This window comes from Podarcis filfolensis (genome assembly GCF_964270895.1).
Source record: "Podarcis filfolensis genome assembly, chromosome: 3".
Taxonomy (NCBI): Eukaryota; Metazoa; Chordata; class Lepidosauria; order Squamata; family Lacertidae; genus Podarcis; species Podarcis filfolensis.
In genome coordinates this window covers 15,298,946-15,317,097 of record NC_139606.1, presented here as the reverse complement: position 1 = coordinate 15,317,097, position 18,152 = coordinate 15,298,946, and positions in this window count along the sequence as shown.

The following is an 18,152-nucleotide window of genomic DNA, read 5'->3' as shown; positions in this document are numbered from 1 at the left end:
AGCTCATACTGCTTATCTTCCTCTCTTCAAGCAATGGACAGTTATACAAGACTGCTGCAATCCTGATTTATAGTGGGCTCAATTGCCTTTAATTTATTTAAATTAAACAAATTAAATTTAGCAAAAGCTACAACCAAAAAGTGCACACGGAGAACCAGACAGTAATTGGAGAGAAACATTGGACTTTATACATTTTGTTGCATAGTCAAGATTTTTAATAGGGTACTTCATTCCTACTGAATCTGGACAGATAAAAATTTCAGCAGCTTTTGGCATCTCCTTTGTTGCTGAACAGATTACTTCAAGAGATTCTGTCTCTGTGTGTGCCCCCCATCTGCTCTAGAGGGTTGGTGAAAACCCCAGAACAGGTTTGGGGGCACAGGGTTTATTGGGAGATGAGAGGGAAAGCAAGTCCCATTGTGTGAGTGAAAGTCCTTGTGCTAATGGGATGACTTGGTTGGATATAACCCAAAATATTTGGCATTACATCATCATGCCACATAGATATTTGTGTATATTCACGAGCTAGCTGTACTTTAAAAAGTGCTACCAAGTCACCCATATTGACGTAACCACCAATTCTATATTTCATTTGTTTTTCTGTTGGGTAATGATATATCCTTTCAAAAGATTGCAAATGGTGGTGGTCCCCATTAAAAGTTTTCTGCCCTCCTGGGGAGCTAGAACCTGACTACAGGTTCCACACTAGGGTCAGAGGTTATTCTAATGTGCAGCTGGACACATTTTGTAGACTGGGAACAAAGTTTTGTGAAATCGGATAAGGAGCTAGGACAAAAGAAATAAATAAAAAATAAAGATTACTATTAATTCCTTTCAAGCTTCTTAACTTTTTTTACTAACAGTGTATCGAATACTTTTCTTTCTTTCCATTCCTTACAAGGCATGACAATTTGATTTCCCAAACCCTTGTTTTCTTTCTTTCTCTCTCTCTCATTTTCCTCTTCCTCTTCGCTATGGTACTTCCCCTTTCCTTTTTCTGGTTGCAATGCAGAAAGTTTCAGGTGAAATCATGGGCATTCCAATCTAAAGACTGATGTCACAGGTGATGAGAAAGATTTGCCTCTGTCTCCTGGAGAGCTCCAGCCAATCAGAGTAGAGGATGCTGGACTAGATGGGACTTTGGTCTGTCTCAATAGAAGGTAACCATCTTTTACTTTAATTTCCCTTAAAGGTAAAGGGACCCCTGACCATTAGGTCCAGTCGTGGCCGACTTTGGGGTTGCGGCGCTCATCTCGCTTTACTGGCCGAGGGAGCCGGCGTACAGCTTCCGGGTCGTGTGGCCAGCATGACTAAGCCACTTCTGGTGAACCAGAGCAGCGCACAGAAACGCCGTTTACCTTCCCACCGGAGCGGTACCTATTTATCTACTTGCACTTTGACGTGCTTTCGAACTGCTAGGTTGGCAGGAGCAGGGACCGAGCAACGGGAGCTCACCCCATCATGGGGAATCGAACCACCGACCTTCCATTGGCAAGCTGTAGGCTCTGTGGTTTAACCAACAGAGCCACCCACGTCCCACTAATTTCCCTTAGTTCAGGAGTGAACAGTCTTTTTAGATTTGTGCACACATAGAATGACAGAATCATAGAACTGAAGAGTTGGAAGGGACCCTGAGGGTCATACAGTCCAACCCCTTGCAATGCAGGAATCTTTTGCCCAACATGGATGTTTTTAAGGCTACTGTGGCCACGTAGACACACACATCATTTATTGCCTCCCCTAGATCACCCTCCCAAGAGACAGAAAGAGGAAAACCCATTGTGATGGGATGTTGAGCTGCTTGTGCGTAAAGTTCCTAGTCCCTCAGTGTTTGGCTAAGTCCACAAACCACTGTCTGTAACGGAGCTCCATAAGCATGGCTCCGTCAGTCGCTGGCAGAATCCGACAGTGGGCGTTTACGGAATTTCTTCCAGCATAAGAGCTCCTTAACGGAAACACGTCTTCTGGACTCTCTACGTGACAGTTTCCGGCGAGGAGTGGGTGTCCCTATAGGAGGTCCTGAAACCTCCCCGCTGTTCTCGCTGGAATTGTCTCTGAGCCATTCTTCCGACTCGCTTTCCCTTGGAGCTCTTTCTCTCCCCCTGCTGGTTCCCTCCTCCGCTGATAAGTCTCTCTCAACCTCTGGGAGCCCTTGCACCACCGGTTCTTCCGATGACAGTTCCCTGACACCCATTTATAAAAAACTTTGCTTTCTCAAGGGATTTGCATTCTGGCAAGTGCAGAATTGCGTTCAGGGATGGAACTGATTCGAAAGAACTTGGGATAGGCTTACTAGCTTTTCAGACACTGCCAGGGGTGCTTTTATATTGGACTAATAATCCAATGACTTGTTGACAAGCCTATTTTGAATTTTATTTCAATATGATGAAGATCTACTTTTTTCTGCTTAGAGTATGCTTCTTGTTATTACAGAATATACATTTATCCACAAAAAGTAAATGGTTTTGTTCATTATGCACATTTTTTCTTCATTGTACAATATTTGCATTTTTGTATTCACTGTAATTGCTTCAGTATGTTGCAAGCAAATGCTATTTATAGAATACGGGTGGAAATCAGAGAAAGGATTATAGTTTGAAACACAAATAAATGCATATACTGTGTGCCGTAAATAAATAAAAAAACTTGCACCAGATGGCTGCATATTTGAGGGACGGGGGAATCTAATGTCTCAGCACTAACCAACTGTATTCGCAACCTTAATTCTGTGGAGAATTTGCTTATTAAAATGACTAGATTGCTAGCACCACACCAATTTTATTTTATTTTATTTGGCCATAGTTTTGGTTCATAATATCAGCTTCAATCTTTCACCTGAAAATCTAGTCAGGAGACTCTTGTCTGATATACACTATAAAAAGACAGAATCCAAAAAAACACCTGTGAAATAATACTAAGAGCCGCATGTTTTATTTGATCCACAGCTATAGCTTCCCAGGGTACTTACAGTACAGCCCAAAAGCATTAATAAACAGCGGCACTATTTCTTTTCTGTTGATAGCCACCGTATTGCTTTCAGCAGCTAGCAAAATTAAACCCTCAGAATAATTCTCATGTGCACAGACTGTAAAGTGAATTTAAATTAAAGTAGTACATTACGAGGAGAGAAAGTATCTGGGTAGCACCCACCCCCACCCCCCGACATCCCTCAGTTCCAGTCTTTGGTTTCTCTAAGAATGCTGTTTTCTGCATGTTACAAAGTTGTATAGATCCTCAAACTATTTAGCTGATTATTATCAATAAAAAGTTTGTGCAAGTTTATTCAAAACCTGCCAAGGAGTCCAGTTCGCTTTGTTGCGTCTTCAGATACTTCGCAAAGGGTTCCCATTCATCCTTAAAGTCACAGTTATCCTTGTCCCGTAGCTTATATGTCAGTTTTGCCAGTTCTGCATAGTCCATCAATTTTTCTTGCCATGATTCTTTAGTTGGGGTTTCTTCAGTCTTCCATCCTTGTGCTACCAGAACTCTCACGGCCGTTGTCGCATACATGAAGATGTTTTTCCAAAAAAAAATTCCATTTACACACACGTGTGTGTGTGTGTGTGTTGGAAGCACCATTCATTCTTATGCGCAAAGATTACAAAGATCTTCTTAATAAGCTCCGAGAACAGGCATCTTCCTTTCAGCTGCAGAAAAGCCCAATCGAAGGATAGCAAACCTAGAGGGGATCTATTGACCATGGGCCCATTTCTGATAAATTGCTCCCAGATTTCAAGCTCCATCTTGAAGATGCTTGTTGTCTCATGATGACTCCAGGGTTCCAGCATGGCCCTGGACCCTTCCTTTTTATTATGATTTTATTTATGATTTTCAGTTTCATACATTTCAACAATTTTACAATCGTTTTAACATTTCAAAACTTGGCTTCCTCCCCCCCTCTTTCTGCAGTTCCTTAAATTTATTTTTAATATTTTCTGCATATCCAAATTAACTTAATTTACTCATTTATTCATATTTAAAACTGCAGGTTATTAGAATAACCCTGCCAATGTTCTTATCTGTTTACAGTTTATTTGTAAATATTCATTAAACATTTCCATTCTTTCATATATATATAAAAAGTTTGTTATCTTGATTTCTGCATATTCCACAACTTTATGTATCCATTCTTCTTTCCATTTTTGGGCAAGTAACATTCATGCTGTTGTAGTCGCATACATGAATAAATTTCTATGCAGTTTGGATAGTTGTCCCTATAATTCCCAAAAGGAAAGCTTCTGTGTCTTTTTTACAAACATTATTTTAAACACATTATTCAGTTCATTATATATCATTTCCCAGTAAGCTTTAACCTTACTACAAGACCACCACATATGATAAAAAGAACCTTCTTTCTCTTTACATTTCCAACACTTAATTATTTGGAATTATACATTTTTGCCAATTTACTCAGTGTTAGGTACCATCGATATATCGTTTTCATATAATTTCCAATTAGACCATAACGTGCTGTAAAATTTATATCCATGTTCCACAATCGCACCCATGCTTCCATATCTATATTACGACCAGTATCTATTGCCCAATGCATCACTGAGGATTTTACTTGCTCATCCCATTCCAATAACATCTTATACATTTTAGACAACACTTTTACATTACATTCCAACATGGCCCTGGGTCCTTCCTTTTGGGGAAGGAGTTGCTAGCCTAACACTACTTGAGTTGACCTGAGCTTCATAAGCACTGCCAACCAGCTGATGGGCAGGGGCTGTGAAGCGCTATGCACAGACCAGCTCAGTGATGGCCAGACTTGGCCCTTCAGCTGTTGTTGGACTACAACTCCCAGCATCCCTAGCTAACAGGACCAGTGGTCACGCATTATGGGAATTGTAGTCCCAAAACAGCTGGAGGGCCAAGTTTGGCCATCACTGCACCAGCTGATCAGCAGTGCCTGCAACCCCCCTTTGGCCCAGTCATGTCTTTACCTGCTGCGTTCCTGACATCATACATGACATCAGGTATAGGACAGGTGGATGTAGTCTCATGTTGATATATAACTGGATTTGTATCCCAACTGGATATTATTAATTTTTTTTAGTGAGTGGTTTATATTGAGCTTCGAAATTGGGGTTTCCCAAACTTGGGTTTTCAGCTGTTTTTGACTACAACTTCCATCACCCCTAGCTTGCAGGATCAATAGTCAGGGATGATAGGAACTGTAGTCCAAAACAGCTGGAGACCCAAGTTTGGAAAATCCTGTTCTAAATCAGGCTGTGCTGGTCCCATGGGCTAACCGAGAGGCGAGGTCCGAGTCCAGTCCGAGGTTGAAGGTGCAGTATGGAAGCAGTCTGAAGAAGTTGAAGCTGGATGCAGGGCAGGTAGTCAGGTGAGGTCAGGAGCTCCAGCAGGATAGCAGGACCGGGTTCAGGCAGGAACTGACAACGAACGAGGTTGCTCCCACAACTTGGAACTGAGGCTGGCTGGCTTTTATCTGCCCTGAGGCACAGGGTGGCCCTGATCCTCAGGTGACTCGCCTCTCCTGGCCTGGAGGTGAGCACTCCTCCTGCGGGAACTTAGTTCCCTCTGCCTCTCTGCCCCGAGCCTCTGCAGGTCAGGAGAAGCTGGAGGGTTACCGGACCCAGAGGCAACCTCAGCTTCCCTGACGGGGCTGAGAGTGGAGCACCTGCAGGCAATGGGTCCTCCACCCTCTCAGGAGCCAGAGCAGACTCAGCTGATGCCTGCTCCTGAGGATCCAGCACAGGTGAGGACCCTTTGGGCTCAAACCCCAGCCCCGGCTCAGCTAGTTCTGGAGGCAGGGAATCCTGTGCAGGCTGGGATTCCTCAGGTTCAGCATCCGAATCCGAATCCCAGGCCATCACACAGGCATAGGCAAACTCGGCCCTCCAGATGTTTTGGAACTACAACTCCCATCATCCCCAGCTAACAGGACCAGTGCTCAGGGATGATGGGAATTGTAGTCTCAAAAACATCTAGAGGGCCGAGTTTGCCTATGCCTGTTCTAAATGAATAAAAATAAAACATAAAACAGGCACACAAACAGACAGGGCAAAAAGTAGGTTAGTGGAGGAGAGAATGAGTGATACCAAAGCATTATAAAAAGTAGAGTCTAAATGCTCACATATCTTCCTGTAGTCTTTGGGCGACTCAACTTCCTCTTCCATCTGGCAGGTTTTCCATCCATTATTCTGCATGTGGACACTGAGAAGATAGACAGTTTCTGAGAAGAGTGCTCTTGGCTATGGTGCTGCTCCTCACATGACCCAAGTTTCTGGACTTTCCCCCAAATTCAGTTCCGAGGGTAATGCTAAATAGTGTAATGCTGTGAAGTCACATGCAATGTTGAACACCAAATTAATTCTCTGGAATATTTCATTCCAAAAGCGTTTCAACGCAATGACCATGTGTATTAGTGAGTGGACATCTGCAGCAACAGCCACGATGACTCGTCATTCCTGCTCAATATAGCCTGGAGTCCAGCAAATTCTGAATATAATCTTATGCTGGAAAAGTTATAAATTAGAAACTCAAGGACTATATTTCCACCTGTAATCCTGTAATTTCTGGTTTGGACACCCACTTTGATTGCAGTCCGCATAATGTTTGGTACATGCATCTCTCTTCTTTTGTGTATACACACCAAACACTATGGGCTAATGGGAATGTTTCTATAGAATTCAAAAACTGTCACATATATATAGTACTTCCGAGGCTGTTAAAAGCATCTGCCCTGAATATTTTGATGATATAATGTCTAAATTGCAGATACTGCCAAGATGCTGTTTTGGGAAGTTTAGATTCATCCCTGAGCCTGTCAAATGATTTGAAGTACTTATTTTTATCTGTTAGTTGCCAGATCTGCCAAAATGTCAAGTGGGGCATATTTCTTCTCTATTGCTATAGATTGAATTTTAATATTTGCGTTTCCCATATTTGAGAACCGTATTTGAGGCTACTACTGAAATTCTTCCACACTGTGCAGGTCACCATAATGACAAGGGTGTAAATTTGAGGGTTACAAAAGTGCTGTTTGCTTAGTGCCACCCATCTGGGTGCTGGAGCTAACTGGCATTGCTCTCATTGTGCCCATAATGGATATTCCAACAATTCTAGGCCTTTACATCAAATTGGATGTGCTACCCCACTTTAGACCTTGGGAATTGTAGTTGACTCCAGCTACAAAAAGTTGTGAGTGGAGGGGGGCGCATTTTCCCCATGCTTTGGACCACTTCCCCCAGAAACTTGGCAAATCTGGTGTACTAGGAACTGGGTGTGGTGAGTACAGCCGAATGGGACACAGCTGTGGGCAGTCTGAGGAAGCACCATTTACCTTGCGCCTGTCCATAAAATAGCAAGTCTAGAGTGAGAGACTAGGGTGATGTACACTATTTTCAGGATCGCTTCTTGTTGTGAGTCTTTTATGGGTGAGCTGAGAGTTTGTTAGGACCCTGGGTGAAAAAGGTAAAAAGTAAAACGTAAAGGACCCCTGGACAGTTAAGTTAACACTGTTTACCTTCCCACCGCAGCGGTACCTATTTATCTACTTGCACTTGTATGCTTTTGAACTGAAAGGTTGGCAGGAGCTGGGACAAAGCAGCGGGAGCTCACCCCATTGTGGGGATTTGAACCGCCAATCTTCTGATCGGCAAATCCAAGAGGCTCAGTGGTTTAGACCATAGCACCACCAGCGTCCCTCCTGGGTGAGAACATGGCAGCTGACAGGGAGAGTGTGCCAGAAGGAAAATGAATTGATATTGATTTTATATAGATTATTAACTTTGTTTTAATGTAACATTTTTATCTGTAACTGAATTTTCATAAAATTTTGTTTAAGTTGTCAATTGTGGCTTTATACACCACTTAGAGATATTTTACATATATTGAGCGATATAGAAATTAATCAACCATAATCAATTTAGTAAAGTCTGTCTGAGGCCATTTCCCTTCCTCCCAAATAAACAAAAAACAAAATAAACAAAATAAATAAACAAAAAAATGCATCTAAGGTTAGCGGTTCAAATCCCCACGATGGGGTGAGCTCCCATTGCTTTGTCCCAGCTCCTGCCAACCTTTCAGTTTGAAAGCATGCCAGTGCAAGTAGATAAATAAGTATCGCTGTGGTGGGAAGGTAAACGGCATTTCTGTGCACTCTGTTTTCCATCACGGTGTTCCATTGCACCAGAAGCGGTTTAGTCATGCTGGCCACATGACCCGGAAAGCTGTTTGTGGACAAACGCTCGCTCCCCTAGCCTGAAAGCGAGATGAGCGCTGCAACCCTATAGTGGCCTTTGATTGGACTTAACCATCCAGGGGTCATTTACCTTTACCTAATAGCAAACTAACTAGAGAGAAAGCAGTATTTTGACCCTTTTGTTCATTTTTGAAGGAACAGGCTCCTACTACCCACGTGGTGGGGAAAATGGAGTTATTTCCATGTGTTCAGGATGCAGCATTGTATGTGTAGAGAGCAGATGTGCCAACTCTAGGGGGTCAACGTGTCTCTGGCCCCCTCAGTCTTCTCCAGATGATGTGATGTCAAATGCACATGATGTGCCCCCCCCTGCCCACCCGCCCCCAATCTTGAGGGCAACCTGGTGCTTCTGGTGGAGAGCAAAATATAAAGTGGCTGCTCTCAGGCTACCTTATAACTCTCCCCTCCTGCATAAAGTCATTTGACCTACAGTATTTATACCAAGTAGCCGTTCCTATAGGGAAGGGGCTTTTGGAGGACATTTTGCCAAATGTAAGATCACATATCCCCAAGCAAAACACATTTCCTTTCCTCGCGGCTTCCTAATGGTATCTTTCAGGACTGGTTCAGAAGTTGATGGACAAACATTCCGAGAAGTTATAATCGTGTACACCAGCGAGGTTGTATTATGCATACCCGCTCTCTGCAGTTTTCGCTTTATTAACTTGGTTTATATTCCGAGTGCACTTCAGCCCATAAATATGGGATATGTATCCCTGCTATCAGCTCTGTCTGCTTCATGCCTATTTGATTTCCCATGAAACGTCAAAGAAAACACACCGCTTGATACGATGTTGTGGCATTTCGTAGGGGGTGGAGATGGGGGTGTTGCTGTCTCAGAAAGGTTCAAAACAGCCTGATAGAATTGCAAAAACATTTTCATAGGCATAGCAGAACTTTCTAGACCGTCTACTTTCCAGGATATGTGGAGGCAGCAGGTAAAGTGGTTTATTTTCAGCAATTGTGCTGAAGAGAAGCAGGAGACTTATGGTGTTTTTTTTTTTGTGGGACATCAAAATGCCTCATAACAGTAGTGACCTCTTATTTTGGGGCAGGTCTGCCCAGTTCTTTTGTTTGGGCTGCCACATTGGAACATTAACATAGGGCAGGGCCGTTCTTAGGGATGGGACAGAAATTCGTTACAGTTCACATTTAGAAAAACAATACCGTCGTACCTTGGTTTTCGAACAGCTTAGTTCATGAACAACTTGAAACTCGAATGACACAAACCTGGAAGTAGATGTTCCAGTTTGCAAACTTTGCCTCGGAAGCTGAACGTCTGGTGTGGCTTCCGCAGCTTCCAATTGGCTGCAGGATGCTTCTGCAGCCAATCAGAAGCTGCGCCTTGGTTTCTGAACGTTTTGGAAGTTGAACAGACTTCTGGAACGCATTCTGTTCGAAAACCAAGGTACGACTGTATGCAAAAAAGTATTCCATTGGGCAGAATTGCACACAAAGATGGGTATGACGTGATAAATTTGCCCTGAAATGGTGTTGAATTTTCATGAAAAATCTCTTTAGAAAAAGAAAAAGAAATTGCAAACTGACGTGGAGAACCGAACTTAAGATAGGAAAAATGAGAAACAGGGAGAAACTGAAAAGGAGACAGGTGAGCAAATGGAACAGCACTAGACACCAACAGCATCTAGATGTCTTTGTTGCTAAGTGCCAGCATTGATCCATCACATTTATATCCAATCTTCTTTCCAGGAATGCAAAGTGCATTGCATTCTCCCATTTTATCCTCGCGACAACTCTTGTGAGGTGACTTAGGCAGAGAGAATGTGACTGGCCCAAAGCCAATCTGTGAATTTCATAATCCAAGTGGGGATTTTAACTTTCCTCATTTTCAAATCTGCTTTCTGTTTGCCTCTCAAACAAGCCAAGGCAATCCTGGTGCTTTGACGAGCCACATATTAATGTGGCGAACCATTCGCATTTTAAATAAAAGTGTAGATTTGGGCTATCTCCCAACATTTGCCTGCCTGGAATTGGGGGCTAGTGAAGAGAATTCAGGACTTCATTATTGCTCTGTGCTGAGTACACTTGGCAATGAACACACTTCCTCTGAAGCATCTGGTTCCAGCTACTATTGGATACAGGATAATAATAGACTAAGAAGACAGTAATTTTCAGTGGACTGCAACACTGGGGTGGGTAGTCGAGCTGCCAGCATTATTGCTATCATGGCCAACTGAGCTGCTGATAGAACAGCTCTTTTTCACAGAAAGGAAATTGTGGTAGATGCCCTTTTAGGGGACCACAAGCTTCTCTTCAAGGGAGATTAGAGGTGTCTAAGTCTGGGGTTCTATGCATCTGCTAGGAAGGAGATTGACCAAACCCAAAGAGTTCTCACTAATGGTTCCTCATCATCCTGGAAAAAAGTAATAAATGGTATGCCACAGGGTCCATTTCTGGGCTTGTTTTTGTTCAGTGTCTTTATAATACAGTAGGATGAAGGAATTGATGGGATGAGCATAAAGTTGCAGATGACACCAAACTCAGAGAAGTAGCTACGGCCACAGAAGACGGAATCAGAATTCAAAATGACCTTAACAGATTGGAGAATTGGGCCAAAACTAACAAAAAGAGTTTCAATAGGGACAAAGATAAGTTTCTGCACTTAGATAGGAAGAACCAGCTGTACAAATATAAGATGAGGGACACCTGGCTTGCCAGTAGTACATGTGAAAAGGATTTGGCGGTCTTAGTAGCCCTCAAGCATAGCGTAAAGTCAACAGTATGATGCAGCAACAAAAAAAGCTAATGGTATTCTAGGCTGCATCCACCATATTGACAAGCTGGAAGATGTCAGATGAGGGCAACCAAGATGATAAAGGGTCTGGCAACCAAGCCTGATGAGGAATGGTTGAGGGAGTTGGGTATGTTTGACCTGGGAAAGAGGAGACTGAGAGGAGATATGATAGCCATCTTCAAATATCTCAAGGGCTGTCACATGGAAGAGGGAGCAAGCTTGGTTTCTCCTACTCCAGAGGGCAAGACCCAAACCAATGGCTTCAAGTTAGGAGATTCTGACTAAACATCAGGAAAGACTTTCTGACAGTAAGAGTGGAACAGTCTCCCTTGGGAGGCAATGGACTCTCTTTCCTTGGAGTTTTTAAGCAGAGGTTGGATGGCCATCTTCCATGGATGCTTTAGTTGAGATTCCTGCATTGCCAGGGGTTGGACTAGCTCACCCTTGGGTCCTTTGAAACTCTACAATTCTATGGTTCTGTGATTGTAAGTCCTAGAGCATTCACTGTGAAGCTTGTTTTAGGGCTTGGAGGTAAATGCACAAGAATTGTTGCACTGGTTTTTAACACTCTGTTTTAAACACGCACAAAAACGTTGAAAGAGAAGCTCTAACGGGAGCACAACTTTCAGTGTCCTGTCTACTACTGTTTACAGTCTAGGGATCAGTTCCAGAGCAAGGTTACTAAAAACACTTGGGAACAATCCAATGCTGGGTCAATAGTCATGCAGGGTCAGAACAGGGGCGTTAAAAGTGGCTGAATCAATCATTCTGGATGAGAGCCAAAGAAACGAGCTGACGTGGAAGTTGGGCCAAGCCAACAAGCAGGAACTTGAAACTAGTTCAAAGTTCCAGATATGCAGAAATAGAAGAAGCACAGTAGCAGACAGATGGTGTACCTCCTGGAAGCACAGCTTTGCTTCCTGCTAGGTAGTTGTACTGCAGAATCCCTGGTTGCCAACAGGAAGCAAACAACACTGAACAACGGAGGGTGAGAGGTGTTACAAAAATTAGCATCAGGCCTTTTCTATCTTGTTTCCAATGCCTGCCAAAAACCTTTCTGTTCCAGCAAGCCTACCCAGGCGTGTCATTTTAACATGGAATTTTATTACATTCAATTGTTTTAAAACTGCTGGTTTTGTTTCTGTTTTAAAAAGTTACTACGGCTTGTTTTTAATGTTTGCTTGCATCTGAATTTTGAGATTAATAGGTGGATCTTTGAAAGCCCTCGGAGTTCTTCTGATGAGCAAGCGCTGCATGCATGTTGTTGTTGTTTAGTTGTTTAGTCGTGTCCGACTCTTCGTGACCCCATGGACCAGAGCACTCCAGGCACTCCTCTCTTTCACTACCTCCTGCAGTTTGGTCAAACTCATGCTGGTAGCTTCGAGAACACTGTCCAACCATCTCGTCCTCTGTCGTCCCCTTCTCCTTGTGCCCTCAATCTTTCCCAACATCAGGGTCTTTTCCAGGGAGTCTTCTCTTCTCATGAGGTGGCCAAAGTAATGGAGCCGCAGCGTCACAATCTGTCCTTCCAGTGAGCACTCAGGGCTGATTTCCTTAAGAATGGAGAGGTTTGATCTTCTTGCAGTCCATGGGACTCTCAAGAGTCTCCTCCAGCACCAGAATTCAAAAGCATCAATTCTTTGGCGATCAGCCTTCTTTATGGTCCAGCTTTCACTTCCATACATCACTACCGGGAAAACCATAGCTTTTACTATATGGACCTTTGTTGGCAAGGTGATGTCTCTACTTTTTAGGATGCTGTCTACCTGGAGGAGGAACCGGTACCTGGAGGAGGAACCGGCAAGCCACTCCAGTATCCCTGCCAAGAAAACTCCATGGACAAAGACAACAGGCATGTTGTTATATACAGCAAATAAACATGCCACAAATCTGTATAGATTTGTGACTGAAGAATTTGCGTGTTAGGCCAATAGGCAACTTCTGGGAGGCACTAGGGAAAGGGAAAGGGATGAAAGGGAGTGGAGGGAGGGAGCACATCCTCACCTGAGCTGAAAGCCAGAGAACTGCTACATTCATAGGGAATGAGATTAGCTTCCCATTTTTCTCAGGAGATCTAGTTCTGTTTGGTGCCTAAGTTTGGGTATTAAGTACCCTGAAAAGCATATGTTCCAGTATTCCCTATTATGAAGGGCAAGGTCTCAGGAGCTTATGAGGTTTGCAGATGGAGATCTTTGGACTCTGTTGCGCTCTTGATGGTGGCACTGAGATTTCAAGGAGCTTCACATTTGTAATTCAGAAAAGAATGAATTATTCTTCAGGCCTATTTGGAAACTTATGGTGAACCTATTCTGAGCAGAGCAAACTGGAGATCACCAACACTAGTGAGGACATTGTGTTCTTAGTAATTGGAAAGAGGCCTGAAAACTATTTTCTATTATGGTTAGAAAACAGGATGCTCTCTCCTATGCCATCGACATACTTGCCTAATCCAGTATCGTTTACTCTGACTGCTTGCAGGTCTTCCAAATCTCAGGCAGTCACTGCCTAGTAAGTCGTTTTCAGCTTTTTCAGTGGGGATTGAAGCTGCATCCTTTTGCATCCAACACATCTTAAGGAAGGAATAATCTGTCAGTTTTGTTTCTCTGAGTTTTTCATTTTCCCAGTCTTAAATTCAGTTTGCAACATTTCTGCAGCATGTTGTTGTTGTTAAAAAGCAGCATATTAGAGCAGATTTCTCCCAATAAACACAATTTTGTACACTTTCTCCTCATATGTACATTTTGTAAAGATTTCTTGGCTGGAGAACTGTATTGCAAAATTCAGCTAAATGAAAATTTCCAGGGATGGCTGTGTTTTGGTCCCCAGACTGTTTTGGAAGGCGCCAATTTGTTAGATTCAGGTTTTATGGTGAACTGAATCAAACTTCTTCCCCATCTCTATTCCCATTCAACTGTAGCCCCTGGAGCAGTCCCAGCAAGCAGGACTCCAGAGTTCATAGGTTTGCTGTGAAAACTGTAGGTTGTTGATCACAGCTTCATCTCCTGAATGCATTAAAGGTGACATTTGAATTTAAACCCAGTAGCTAGATGGATTTTCCAAGCTGGGAATGATTTTTCTCATTGAAATGCGGAAATGCTGATACTGGAAGCCAGAGCCCTAGACTAACAACTGGGGATCTGAGAAAGGAAAAACAATCACTTCCCAGCCCACTGTTTATGGCATGAGCTGATGTCTTTCATCAGGTTCAGTGTAATATTTAGATAATAGTTACCTTTGTCTTGGGAGGGTGGTAGACTACATCAAATGAAAAACCCTATCAGTTCAAAAATAACATTAAGTTGCAATGAACCAGCTTAATAAAATATAAACTGCAATGTTGGGTTTGTTTGTTTTTTAATCAACTTCTCTCTCTGACACTAAAAAGAAATTAAGATATTTTGGGAGAGAAGGTTTCATTTCATTTCATTTAGTCACCTTGGGCTCCTTTGGGATGAACAGTGGGATAAAAATTTAAGAAATATATGAATGCAGGTAAAATTCATAGGAACATCAGTTTACTGGCTACTACACACAGAGGGGGACGCGGGTGGCGCTGTGGGTTAAACCACAGAGCCTAGGACCTGCCGAGCGAAAGGTTGGCGGTTCGAATCCCCGTGGCGGGGTGAGTTCCCGTCGTTCGGTCCCAGCTCCTGCCTACCTAGCAGTTCGAAAGCACCCTTAAGTGCAAGTAGATAAATAGGGACCGCTTTATAGCGGGAAGGTAAACGGCGTTTCCGTGTGCTGCGCTGGTGCTGGCTCACCAGAGCAGCTTCGTCACGCTGGCCACGTGACCCGGAAGTGTCTTCGGACAGCGCTGGCTCCCGGCCTCTTGAGCGAGATGAGCGCGCAACCCTAGAGTCAGACACATCTGGCCCTGATGGGCAGGGGTACCTTTACACACAGAGGGGAGCTGTGTGGTGGAGCCAATGTCACATCCAGGGCTCTGCCAGCTTACTCAAGCCAAGGCAGGAATGGGGAGTTTTTCCTCCATTCCCCCATTGTTATTGGGCTTTTGTTTTTGTTTTCACTATTTCCCCTCCTATTGACATCAATAAGAGCAGGAATATCTACCCCAGGATCCTGACCCATGGGTTTGCCAGGGAAACAATTGGGCTTTATTCAAAACCACCCTCAGCATGTTCCAGCATGTTACCTTTGGGGGTAAGCCAGTAGGAAAACCACTGGCAGTAAACCTATGCACATGGAGCTTTCCATGGGTGTACCACGGGTATGGACTTCCCCTGCATGCAAAGACAGCCTGTCAAAATTGAGCAAACAAGGCCAATAGTGGGTCCAACGGTCCAGAAGGCAGTCTCTGCATGTGCTGTAGAGGGAAATGAAGGGTCGATGGGGCTCATAAACTGAGAAGATAGCCCGTCTAGGACAAGGAAAACAATGATCCTAAACCTCCACTGCCTTGCGAGATATCTTCAGGAGAAGAAAAGGCTAGGGAGTAAACCTTACACAAATCCAGAGTGGAGTCCCTAATATGGTTCCAGCAACTCCTGCAGCCAAGATGATGCCAACAGTATTGCTCTGCTTCCTTTTGGACCACATCAGCGAGACTGAGAGCAGGGTCTTGTCATCTGGGCAGCCCAGGACCTCCATACACACTGCCCAGGCTTGCATCCCAGAGAGGTTACTTCGATCCTGCTAACACAATGGTTTGACTTCACACCTGGAGGCGCACTGTCTCTCAAGACAGACTGAAGCCAACAACTACCACCAGGAGTCTCCAGGATAGACTTGTTGCCCTGCTCTTCCACCCTATCCTAACTTCTCTTAGCTAGCATTTGGCTGAGTTTGGGATTGTTCTGTAAGTAGGTCTCAAATTTACTGTATAATTGCCATTACATAGCAAGCGGCATTATTATTGATCCAACAAGATCAATAGCACTCCAGCAATATTTTGCAGCTCTGGAAAGTTTTTCTGTAGTGTACCAGCAAACACATATTTCTGTAGCAGCCAGGCACACACAGAAAATACGCCATGCTCAAAGGAGGAGCTATCCAAGCTGCTGGGAAAATATTAAACGATTGCAAGATTTATATGGAGAGAAATGGTACTGAGGCATCTTAAATTTACTGACTATGTACGGAGTGAAAATATAAATGCGTCACACACACAAAAAAGGAGAGGGAAATGGTAGCTATCAGAAGCACCACAAGGAGTTTTGAATTTCTAACATAGATGACATGAATTTCCTCTGCAGACTGGGACAAAGAAAATAAAAATGGTTTAAAAATAATCATAATTTGCCTCAATTCTGAAGATGGGCCTTTTTACTTATTGACAAGTGGGTTTAAATCAAAGAGCGAGAACACTATAGTCCACACAAAACCTTGTGTCCCATTCACTGTCATTAATCATGAACTGCGGTACGAAACTTCAAGGAACAAATGCAGGCAGTCATATTTGTTTGTTTGTGTACCGTAGATATAGCTTGTTCTTCATTGAATATTTTCAATCCCAGGGCAGGGGGGGAACTAATAAAAATAAAGACAGAAAGACAGCAAAATGCACACACAAAAAGGAAAATCATATAGACAGGTCCAATAAACTACAAATTAACTCTTTTGTCCTAAGGTCAGCAAACAAAACTACAGTGACAAAAATTAAAATTAAAAGATCTAGGTAAAACACAAGGATCATATAGTTCAGCCCCCTGCTATGCAGGAATCTCAACCAAAGCATCCATGACAGGCTGCCATTTTCCAGGAGAGTCCATTCCACGGCTCAACAGTTCTCACCATCAGAAAGTTCTTCCTGATGTGTAACTTGAAGCCATTGGTTCAGGTTCTGCCCTCTGGAGCAGGGTATATTATTGGGCCCTGATCAGATCCAGCCAGAATAGCCAGTGGTAAATGATGTTGGAAGCTACGTATAACCTTGCCCAGCAACAACTACTGGAAGGCCACAGGTTCCTCATCCCTGCTATATAATCTCTTCTTATTTACTCCCATCACTATTTAATAAAATATCCCCCTCTAAAGATGAGCTGCTTTCTTTCTAGAATAACAATAGCAAAATAATTTCCTCTTCTGTCAGTGGCTCTTTAGCCAGTGAAATTACTTGCTGGCATTTTTCGCCTCGAAGCAGCAGGTCCCCCGTTACAAACAATTTTTAAATGCCAAGCCTATAAAATAAAAAAAATAAAAAGAGGGAGAGCAATGCGACAATCGCCTTTTGAGTTCAGTTTACCGCATGAAACAATGTCATTGAGTCTGATGTTGTATCTGAGTTGTAAAGAAATGCTGATTCAAAAGAGGGGCTTGTAAGTGCACGCAGAAGAGCCGTTCTATGATAATCTATGGCGCTTTGCACCTGACAAACCCTTCCCATTGCAGCATGCTAAATAATGCATGCATGTATTTTTCAAAGGAGATTAAAACACTGCTTTAAAAATTAATCCAGGGAATTTATATCTCGGCGTATTGGTTGAAATAAATGCTTATGGAGTATAATGGAGAATGCAGCCGTCTTCTGATTAGCTCCAGACATAAAAGTGAGCTGGTGGCTCAGACCCTGGTTGAAAGAGATAGAGATGTGTGCCTTGTTAGAGGGCATGGTTTCATAAGAACTCTCTAAGTCCTAGAGACTCTGCTGGTCTTTCCCGGTCACAGGCGGGAGGTTCCATTCGGGATCTGGCAGCAGCACGAGAGGCAGGAGTAAACATCAGGAATAAGGAGATCATAGGGACAGGGCCGTCTTAAGTATATCCGGCGCCATGGCGCAAAGATCCCTCTAGTGCCCCGCCCCCGTTTCCCAGAGTTGCCAACCTTTTTATGATGCTGCTGGCAGCTTTTTGGGGCTGGAGGAAGTGGGCAGCGGCTGAAGGGTGGCTCCTCCAGTGGGGAAGAGGCGGAGGCTCCAGGCGAGGGGCTGCTTCAGCGAGGTGGGCAAGTGTGGCGAGCTGATGCCAGGACGCACTGTGCCCAGCCTCCGCCTCTTCCCTGGTGCCTGTGCCGGGGTTGCCATGACAGGCAGAGGGTCCGGGCATGGTGCTGCTTTGGCGCGGCATGGCAGAGGTGGGCAAGGGCAGCAAGCTGACGCCAGGAGGCGCCACGTCCAGCCTCTGCCTCTTCCCTGGCGCCCTCCAGAACTTGGCACCCTGCCGCCCCGCGCCACTTGCCTCTATGGGCAAAACTCCCCTGCATAAGGAC